This window comes from Macaca mulatta, chromosome 18 (assembly GCF_049350105.2).
Source record: "Macaca mulatta isolate MMU2019108-1 chromosome 18, T2T-MMU8v2.0, whole genome shotgun sequence".
In the NCBI taxonomy this organism is placed as follows: Eukaryota; Metazoa; Chordata; class Mammalia; order Primates; family Cercopithecidae; genus Macaca; species Macaca mulatta.
Window position 1 is genome coordinate 524,117 of NC_133423.1, and position 10,985 is coordinate 535,101.

The window sequence follows — 10,985 nt, forward strand, 5'->3', positions numbered from 1 at the left end:
GCAGGACTTCCCAAAGGCCCCACCTCTTAATGTATCCCTTCGGAGATGGTTTCAGCATGAGGTTTTGGGGACATTCAGGCCAGAGCCATTGCTCTGCTGTAGTGTTAGGGTTGCATGGCATCATTACTGCAGCAGAGCCACAGCTTCTTATCTGCATTTGCTGCAGGAGGAAGACGCAGGTGCCTGTGTAAGTTGGGGTTCGGTGCAAGAAGTGGAGACTCTCTGGGAATCTTAGCAGGAGGAACTTAAGGGCTTTGAGAACTGACACCTTAGGACTGTAGTTTTCTTCAGACTGTAAAAACCTTGGTGTGTGACAATACTGAACATTGCCTGAGCCCTGTGATCCTGTAAAACAGTGATTGTTAAGACATTCCCCCTCCCCACAACTGCGCCCCCACTTTTACTGCAAGAAGCCCCTTCCCATGTGGCTTAGGCTGACTGGCGGATGACCATTTACCGAGGACAAGACCAGATACAGACCTTCAAACCCCACTTCTCAGCCTTATAAGTGATTAGCTAAACTGCCTGTTCCCACTGATCAATCACTTCCCACCTTGAAATGGTTCTTCGTGGTGCAGTTGCGACTAGGAGGGTGGACTTGTCTTTGACTGTCGCCTTCCACAGAGGACAGTTAGGGTGGGCAGGAAAGAATTCTCTGCTACAGGTCTGCATTCCTGGCTGTTTCCAGAAGTGGGAATTCTGGTGCCGTGGAGTCTGCGAATGGATTTCTAGTGTCCCAGCTTCAGGTGGAGTTGAAATTGAGTGAGGCAACCCACCACACCCATCTGGAGCCAGGAACTAGAGCCATTTTTAAAGTGGCAGTTTCTCCATAAGATTACCCAAAAAATGCGCTCAGCACGTTTCTTTCTTTCTCATATGCAGTTGGCCATCTAAAATGGAAATGGTGGTTTTTTGAAGCATGGATGTAGTTTTAAAATTTGAGTATTGTAAACCTTAATGTAGCTTCTTAAAATGTTTGCCCGATTATCTGGAGATTTACTAAACCTTTGGAGTGGTAATAATGAGTTGATCTATATGACTTTGCTTTCTATGATGCAATGAAAGTACTCTAATTAAAACCTCTGCAGTTGGGTCAGCAGGCGATTGGCCAAAACAAATTCTGCTTTTTGGGTTTCTTTAACCAAACAAGGGAGTAGAGTGTAGGCTGAAGTGGCAAATTCATTTCAGAGCACGCCAGAGCCCTCAATGATTCAGCAGCCTTCTCAGGTGAACGTGTAACGTGCCGTGAGTCTTGGCAAGCCTGGCTACTGAAGTGTGCACGTGACACCACAGAGCCACACCTAGGAAGATGTGGTTTCTGTAACAAGCTTTGGAAAACCAAAGTTCAACTAAATTATCCAACTTTGTTACAGAAAAAGCTTAGACCAGATAGCCAAAGACCTGATTGTTTCATGGTTGAGACATGGTTATAAAATTGCCCTTACTTGGTGCCAATCAGTGTTGGTCCACAGTGATACTCCTCCAACCTCACTGAATAGTTTGGAGACTGATATGAGACTGTGAAAATCTCCTTAAGGTGAAAAGGGCTCTGGGGCATCCGGGAATATCCGCACACCCGTGGCCATTCCCCTATAAGGTGGAGAGGACGGCTGGGTCACGCGGGAGCATCAGCACACCCGTGGCCATCCTCTTTAAGACGGAAAGGGCTGCTGGGGTGCCCCGCAATATCTGCACACCCGCGGCCATTGTGGCTGTCCCCCTTTCTGCTCAGTCACCTCTGTGTTCCCGCATTCAGGCTTTGGGACACTCATGAACAGCTCATCCCCTGGGCTGGTGAGGAAGGAGTGGGAGGTTGTTCTGAGGCTCTGTCACTGTCTGCCCTGTCATGAGCTGGGCAAGGCAGTGGCAGTGACCCTGGAGGAGTCTGGTCAGTGAGGGCTCCGGCAGGAAGTGCTGAGGCTTGAGGTGACTGCCAGTCGTAACCAAATGTCTTCCCTCTTATTTCCATGATTCCTTCTAGTTCTGCACCTTGCACTGCAGAGTCTCTGTGTATCTATAAATACACATGAGTTACGATACAGGTGTCTCTTTCCCCTCTGTCTGCGGCTGGGCCCAGGGAGTGAAGTGCAAGACCCCCTTACTGCTGGATGCCCACCAGCACGAGGCACTGCCTGCCCTGCTGACGAATGCCTACAGCGAGTCCTGGAAGCCGCCTCCTGAGCACCTGGCCTGTTGACGGTGTATACGGGAGACAACGGAGCTCCCCTTGCCCCACCCTGAGCAGAGACTGGGGAGGCGGCGGCAGCACTGCCCCCATGGTGCATCCTTGGTGCATGGAGGAAAGTCTGTTCATGCTTAAAACACAGCCCATCCTCTCAAAAGCAGGATGACAACCACATTTACTTCTGGAATCTTAAAAAAGGGCCCGTCTCTTTGAGAGAAGAACATGGCATGTATGTGTGTACCTCCTTTGTTTTTTTTTTTTGAGACAGTTTCCCTCTGTCACCCAGGCTGGAGTGCGGTGGTGAGATCTCAGCTCACTGCAAGCTCTGCCTCCCGGGTTCATGCAATTCTCCAGCCTCAGCCTCCCGAGTAGCTGGGACTACAGGCACCCGCCACCACGCCTGGCTAATTGTTTGTATTTTTAGTAGAGACGGGGTTTCACCGTGTTAGCCAGGATGGTCTCGGTTTCCTGACCTCGTGATCTGCCAACCTCGGCCTCCCAAAGTGCTGGGATTATAGGTGTGAGCCACCACGCCGGGCCGTATGTGTGTACCTCTTTACAAGTCTTGCCTGACCTTCGCATTTAAAAATTACTGAAAAACTTAAGGATGTAACTGACAAGAACTTTATAGGTTTCTCCAAGTAAAAATTTGGAAAAGTTAAGTGAACCCATAATGTGTTTTATTTCTATGAGTCCCACACTTGGATTTTTAAATGTGGGCAAAACATCTGTATGTTCTTCAGCCTGATTTCCGTGGAATCGTGAATGAAACGTGCTGAAGTTGCCGTGCGGATTTTGTTATGTGGCGGTGACAAGTGGGGCTGGTCATTAAACAACTGGAGGAACCCTGTCCTTTCTGTGCTCCTGTTGGACACTAGGCACGTGCTTGGGTGTTTTCTGCGTGTGTGGACAAGATGACGACAGAATTTCCAGATTCACACGGTGGTATCTTCTCCCTTTTCTGTTAAAACGTGTCTTCTGCTGCTTCTACATAGACCAAGTGTTTCTTTCTCTCGCCTGTCTACATAAACGCTGTTTAACAAAAACCGTATTGTAGACATGTGAAGCTGAATTCCACATGATCAAGCAGATAGAGATGACTGAGTATACTGTTTTGTGGAAGGAAGGTTTAAAATGATTTTTAGCTTTTTCCCTGAAATAGGGAATACTTTTAACTTTTTCCCTGAGATAGGGAATAATGAAATGGGAAAATAATTAAATTTTCCCATGTAATTGTTAGATTATATTTAATTATTAGATTATTCATGTATTGCAAGGGAAAAAGGAACTAGATCACCCCATGTACCCAAATGAAAATTTAAAGCGTATGGGCGAGTTCATTTGAACTCCTTTAATTTGTTTTTGTTTGTTTGTTTTTGACAGTCTCACTCTGTTTCTCAGGCTGGGTGCAGTAGTGCAATGACAGCTCACTGCAACCCCAACTTTCTAGGCTCAAGTGATTCTCCTGCGTCAGCCTCCCCAACTGCTGGGATTTACAGGCGTTAACCACCACACACAGCTTATCACCTCTTGGAGACTAGCTTTGAGTTTGGGCATTCACTGAACTATATTTTAGTTAATTCTCAAAGTTTGTCACTGTTTATCTTTAATTTGCTAAAAATCTACATGTATTGTAAAATGCGTTACATTTCCTTAGCATTCACGGATTCCCTGTTAGTGGGGCAGAGACACAGAAGGGCAGAAGGCGTTCGGACATCATCAGGGTTGCAGTTGAGTCCTTGCCCCGAACACACTGGAGCTCTGGGCTCTGTGGTCCCACTGGGGTCCTCTGTCCACTGAGGGGGCCGGGTTACCTGGAAGGTCCCTCCAGCCTCTGCAATTTTGCCCTTTTCAGGTTAACATCTCATCATTGTCCTGGACAGCACTGCCTTTCGTTCACTGATCCACGAGTGAACAGCTGGTCAGTGGCCAGTGCTGCTTCCTTCAGCTGGGAGGTGGTGATGTGATAACACTTCCGTGGAATTTGGTTCTGGGTGTATTAAGGGTTCAGTTGTATGTTTATTTTTAATCTGCACCTCTGAATTGGTCTTTTGATTGCAAAGAGATTGCTTACTGGATTTGTTTCTGAATATTTGGTGGATAACAGGAGAACCTTGCTTATCTGTGTGTTCATTTAGTGTGTTTTTGCCAGGCATTTATATGGTTGTGTTAGCCCTCAGCCCACTTTCTGTGTGTGGTGGAGTCATTGAAATCATTTATGTGAAGTCTCTCCTCTTTTAAGGCCAGAGGACGTGGGGTGGTGTCTCCCTAAACTAGGGGGAAATGGCATTGTTCTGCCCTCCTCCCTGGGAATGCTGGTGTTTCCAGGTCTCTGAACTTGGCTCCCACACTGGGAGAGTAGCTGTGGCTTCTGGAGCCCGTTTTGTGCGGGACTGACTCCTTCACTTGCTTTATTCCCCACTGTCTTTGCTGCTTGATGACGCAGGGATGAGGGAGTTGGGCCCAGGGGCCTTGCCTGTGCCTGAAGGGCCCGATGCAGAAAACTCCTCATGGGAAGGATGTTCCTTGAGGGCAGCTTTTGGAGTCTTTTCCTACTTTTAACTGAGAAGCAGCTATTCACATGGTTCTATTCTGCTGGTGTGTTTCAAAATAACTGGTGTAGAGTTGTGAAGATGTCCGAGACACCCATGATCCACTCCGGGCCAGTGCAGGACATTGAGCTCAGAATCCTTCAGACCATTCAGATGCCAAAGATTCTTGCTTGGTTATTCTCAAACTTATGAGAATCTAAAACGCGAGCCACGGTATGGATTTTCTCTTGAGCCCCCATGACTTTGCCTTGTATTTTGGGCATGAATGACTTCATCAAGGGGAAAGAATTTGAGGAAGGAGCCTCTGAGGCTAGGAGGGGGTGGGAAGGGGCGGGGGGAAGAGGAGGGAAAAGGAGCTATAGAGGGAGGAGCCAGGCTGGGGCTGGGGCGTCTCCCCATGATGCTCCCCCACCCCTGGCGCGAGGCCCCAGAGACTGACTGATTTTCCCACAGGAAATGTGTATGGTTGCATGTCTGTTTTGTGGGCTGGCCATTTGGATTGAGGGAATGTCTGTGTTGTGATTCCCTATTGATTCGAAGGTTGGAAAGGTTTGTGCTCAATACAGGGGTCTCTTGGTGCGATGGGAAAATGTGATCGCAGCCGCCTTCGGGGTGGGGAGAGCCCTCGAGGCCCTCAGTGGTGGCCGGCGTCAGCCTTCGCTTCCCTGGGTGAGCTGCCCTCAGGGTGGGAAGGGAGGTCCTCGGTGGTGGCCGCTGTTGGCCTTCGCCTCCCTGGGTGAGGGCTGCTCCATCCCCGGCTCTCCGACTCCTTGCCTGGCACCTTCCTCGTTGGAGGCCGTGATCCATCAACTTTGTCCACGCGTGTCCTGCAGACTAATGCTGACTGGAGGTTCAGGAGTGGTCAGAAGAGGCCAGAGGAGGCCCTCGTGATGCGAAGCTAAACGTTTAATGATGGCGCTGTTGAGTGCATGAGCCGCGTCAGCCCAAGAGTCTGGGTAAGAGGGAACCCTGCGGGGTGGAGGGAAGACTGGACAGATGGGTGCTTTCCTCGGCCCCTGGGAGCATGGCCAGGTCCACGCTCAGACCTCCTGGTTTCTCCCATATTTCCTTCAATAGCAAGGGAAGGACTCGGGGCAGAAGTAGTTCAAGGGCCTCTAAAGACTTATGTAATTGTTAATAGGCCTACTTTTATGCTTTCTTATGTATTAAGAGCAAATCATGATACAAACTCATTTCTGTTTGAAGAAATCTTTACTGCTCTCATTTTTGTGGCAAGCAACATTGATTCTTTGCTTAGTGAGCGTTAGTGCCCTCCTGCCCAGTGCTGCTGCCTGGCGTGTCCTCGCACACACCTCTGTCCATTGGTCTCCGTTCACCTTTCCGCCTAGAATTGTAGGAGGGGCGCTGGGATCTTAGGGCTAGAAAGAAATTCTGAAGACCACTTTTAGGGGCGGCTTTTAGTCGGGGCTTCCAGAGAGACAGCCAGCCGGGTGTGCGTGTGTCTCCAGGGCGAGGCCTGCTGCAGGGGCTACAGAGTCCAAGAAGCCCCAGGACCCACAGGCTGCAAGCTAGAGTCCTGGGAGGGTGTGGCTTGAAGACTTGAGAAGCGGAGGGTGCAGATCCCACCGGGGTCTGAGGAGCTGAGACCCAGAAGCACGGGCTGCAGAAGACAGATGTCACTGGCCCATCAGCCAGACAGGTGGAGTGAACCCAGTTTTCCCCGCCTTGCTGTTTTACTCGGGCCCTGGGTGGATAGGGTGGTGCCCCCCACACCGGCGAGGATGGGTCTCCACTCAGTCCAGAGGCAAACATGCATCTCACACAGAAATAATGCAGAACTAGCCATCTGGGCACCCCGGGCAGAGTCTCGCTCTGTCACCCAGGCAGGAGTGCAGTGGTGCATCTCAGCTCACTACAAGCTCCGCCTCCCGGGTTCCCGCCATTCTCCTGCCTCAGCCTCCCGAGTAGCTGGGACTACAGGCGCCCGCCACCTCGCCCGGCTAGATTTTTGTATTTTTTTACTAGAGACGGGGTTTCACTGTGTTAGCCAGGATGGTCTTGATCTCCTGACCTCGTGATCCACCCGTCTCAGCCTCCCAAAGTGCTGGGATTACAGGCTTGAGCCACCGCGCCCGGCCTATGTTGAAATTTTTTGTACTCGGCCATGCCGGGTCATTTTGGGAGGTGAGTAGGGGATTCACATGGGGGTGTGCAGTATTCTTAGGTGTCAGGTGCGAGAGTTGAATTTGTAGAAGCTGTGCAGATAGGAAAGGGCCTGGCAGGGAGTGCTGTTTACACGGAGCCGATTTAACGCGAGGTCTGTGCTCTGCCTGGGTCCGTGTCTGACCGGTGTCTCCCAGTCTGCAACAGGACGTTGACGTGACTTGGCGCCATCGTCCCACTCTGTGTAGACGTCTGAGGATCTGTGCGCCGCTGCTCTGTGAGAATGCGTTGTGATAATGAACTGAGAAACAGTGAACAAACCCTGAATTGGTTAGCACTGGTTCCACGCCCACTTCTGCCGTGGTTGGAGTCATTCATAATAAAGTGTGCTGGACTCCTATGCAGAGCTCTGAATTTCAGAGGCCCTTTAACTCGGCAGCTAACCAGCTGCTTCCTTCAGAAGACATTTGAGTCCCCTTTACCTGCCAGGGTGACCCTGGGAGTTTGAAGATGAGTGAGACAAGCCTTCCCTGTCTTGTGGATTTTACTGTCCAGAGGGGAGACAGATGTGGATGGTGAAGGAGGCCCTATCAGAGGTCATCGCATGTCAGTTTTATTTCTTCAGCACTTGCTGTGTTCAGGCGGTGCCCCAGGCCATGTGCAGAGCATCTGTGGGCCCTGCCCTTGGCATCCCAGGCACAGCTAGCATCTGCACCATCTTCATACTTGGCCTGAGTTTTGGGGAAGTACTGAGGATGGCTTCTGCCTTTGCTGGAGAGAGTTGGAAGTCAGGGCAGCCCTCCACAAGGAGATGATCGCCAGCTGATTCCTCAAGAAAGAGAGGTGGTCCCCACATGGGTAGAGCAGGGCAGCATGTACAGACCTGGGTGTGGGTCTGGGGCATGTGCATCTGAGTGGGGTCTGCTGGGAGACAGCAGGGGTGAGGTGTGAAGGCAGTTGGAATTTACAGGATAAATTATCACTAAGGTGATGCCTGGAAAACATAAAATGGGGACTCTCTGGGGTAAACGTGGACTTAGGGTGACCCTGGGCGTGGGTGTTTTCAGGCTCTGAAGGCAGAGATTTAGGAAATTGGGGCAGAGCTGAGCCCCAGACGAGGATGAAGACCACCCTTGGGATGTTAAATGAGACAGGGGTGGAAACCCAGTGAATGTCCTGGGGGGTCAGTCCAGCAGGCAGGCAGCAGAGGAGACCGGTGTCCTCAAAGGCCCCTTGGGCCTGTCTCTGAAAGTGCTGGAATGACAGGCATGAGCCACTGCTCCCTGCTGATACTTTTAAAATTTCTAAGCTACTCTCTCTCATACCCACTCCCGTATTTTTTTAAAAAAACCAGGTTTATGGCTATATTTTTTCCAAGGGAACCAAACAGTTACCTGTTTGAAGTACAAATAACACCGTGTTTAAAAACCGAAAATGCCACTTTGCATAGAAGTTTCCAAATACCCAGTTGGTTTGAGCCTTGCATTGCAGTGTCACTACCTGCTCTTAAATTTCTACACGATGTATAGATAGCGAGGCAGGGACGGCTCGTACATCTTCAGGTTTCAATTCTACTACCTTGGGCTATATTTTCATTTATTTTGGCACAACTGTGGGTGTGGCAAGCAATGCCAGGGTATTTATTTTGAAGCCTGTCCAATAACAGTTGGGAAGATTTTCACATTTTTAGAATTTTCATAGTAATAGTTATAATTTACAAAGAATTTAAAATTGTGTAGTCATTATTTTGCTTTTTTCTAGATGTGCCCCGAAACAGGGTTGCTAACTATCATTCTACATCACAGGATTAATAACAGTACCCTTTTGGAGCAGATGCCTGTAATCGAGGAATTCTGCCTAGTCGGTTCACTTTAAGCGTGTTTAAAAGGTTTTCTTTATCCTAGTTGGCACCTGTGGCTATAGTTTGTTTTCACTGCTGAAGAATATTCCACGATGGAAGCCGTAATTCATCTGTTTTTCATATCGGTGGACATTTGGATTATTTTGGGAGGGTGTGTATGTCTATTCAGCCTTCATTTTTTTCAGGATTTTTTGTAGAAGATAATGTAACAGTGTAACATCCTCTGCTAGGGAACCAACACGAACCCTGATTACAGCCACACTGACTCTCACACAGACTCTCAGGCCTTGTTACCAACACACAGAACCATTTTCTTAAGTTGAAACCCAGTAGCAGAACCTGAAGCCATGTGAACGGTTCCTCCGATCTTACACTTGGAATTCACTTTTTATTACTATGTCTGCTAATTAGGAAGCATATCAATTATACATAAATCTGAGAATGTAAAATTATACGTTTATAACAGAAAAACCTTATTTAATAGCCCAGAACACATGGCTATGTTTTTCCCTCATGCCCCACCACTGTTTTCTTTGCTTGAAATGGGAAATGACACTTGAATGCGGTTTTCTAGCCACTGTTAGACTGGCATAGTTCTTCAGAGACAGAGGATGTAAAGCACATGGAGAATTTCTGTTTGTGGAATGTGATTTCCCGGTCGCCTCATTCAGGCTGCCGCCGCCTTCCCCTGTGGCCGCCTGCATCGTGGGACGTCTGAGAAGGTCCCTGTTTCATCCTCTGGAAATTCTGAAAAGGAAGGAGAGGAGGAGGGGCATGCAGGGTGTGGTGCATTTGTGTTGGTCCTTCCAGCTTTTATTTGGAGTCTCGGCTACCTTGGTGGTTCCTGCCTTTATGTCCCTAGCTCGTGACTTCGTCCTTGTGTCTAACTCACAGGCAGACAGATGGAAAGGGAAGTTGTATTCAGCCAACAGCTTGATCTTATTCTCAAGGCTTAAATCGACTGGGTATTTGGAGACTTCTGTGCAAATGGGCATTTTTGGTTTTTAAACACCATGTCTTATTTGTACTTGAAATGGGGTAACTGGTTCTCTTGGAAAAAATATAGGCATAAAGCTGGTTCTTTAAAAAAAAAAAAAAAAAAAAAAAAAAAAAGGGAGTGGGTGTGAGAGAGAGTGGCTTAGAAATTACACCAGTAATGGTCGGGAGTGGTGGCTTATGCCTGTAATTCCAGCACTTTGAGAGAAGGAGGCAGGTGGATCCCCTGAGGTTAGGAGTTCGAGACCAGCCTGGTCAACATGGTGAAACCCCGTCTGTACTGAAAATATGAAAATTAGCCGGGCATGGTGGCAGGCACCTGTAATCCCAGCTACTTGGGAGGCTGAGGCAGGAGAATCACTTGTACCCAGGAGGCAGAGGTTGCAGGGAGCCAAGATCGCACCACTGCACTCCACCCTGGGCGACAGAGCAGAAACTCCATCTCAAAATAGAAAAAAACCAAAAAACTAAACAAAACAAAAACCCGGTAATGAAAACCTGATTGCATCATCTGTGATGGAGATGGCGGATTATTTCATTTTTAGTGACAGGATGAATTGGATATGTTTGCAGTATTGATTTGACAAGGGAAATGGTGAGAACCAAATGTGCCGCTCAGCTTGGGCCTCACCGTTGGCAGAAGACCGTGGCGGGCAACAGACTGGAGACTCGGAGACCGAGGGGAGAATTCTCACGCCTTGACGCTGGTGCAGTGTGTGCTTCTGGACTCCTGCTGGAGGGAGCTGCCCCTTTGCCTTGCAGGCTTTGGTGCAGTGGAGACCTTAGGACCTGCCCCTCCTGGCACACCTGTGGGTGTGGCGAGCAGTGCCAGGGCTGAGGCACAGGTGCTGAGCCCGGAACGTGGGACAGGAGAGGCTGCACACGCCGGCAGGCGTCTGCTCCAGCAGCCGGGGGTTTCCGCAAGGGGGCGGGGCGTTGGTTTTCCTCCTTGAATTTGGGTAGAGAGGGTGTCGTGGGGTGCTGTGTCTGCACTTGTGTTGCTCTGAGGTCAAGTTGTGGCCCGAGTCCCTGTCCCTCTGCCAAAGTGAGGGTTTGCCCATTTTCAGGTCAGATTTCCCTTGGGTCCGGGTCTCTAGGAGTGGGGCGCATTCCAAGGGGGCGTGAGCACGGTGGACGCTCGTGGGACTCTTCCTCTCCCCTCAGCTCCTGGGCTGTGTGTGAAGAGCTGCCCAGCGGAATCACCCTCCTGCCTGGTGTTTCATTCACCAGAAATCGTTCTCACTGTGGACTCTTGAGTGAAATGTAA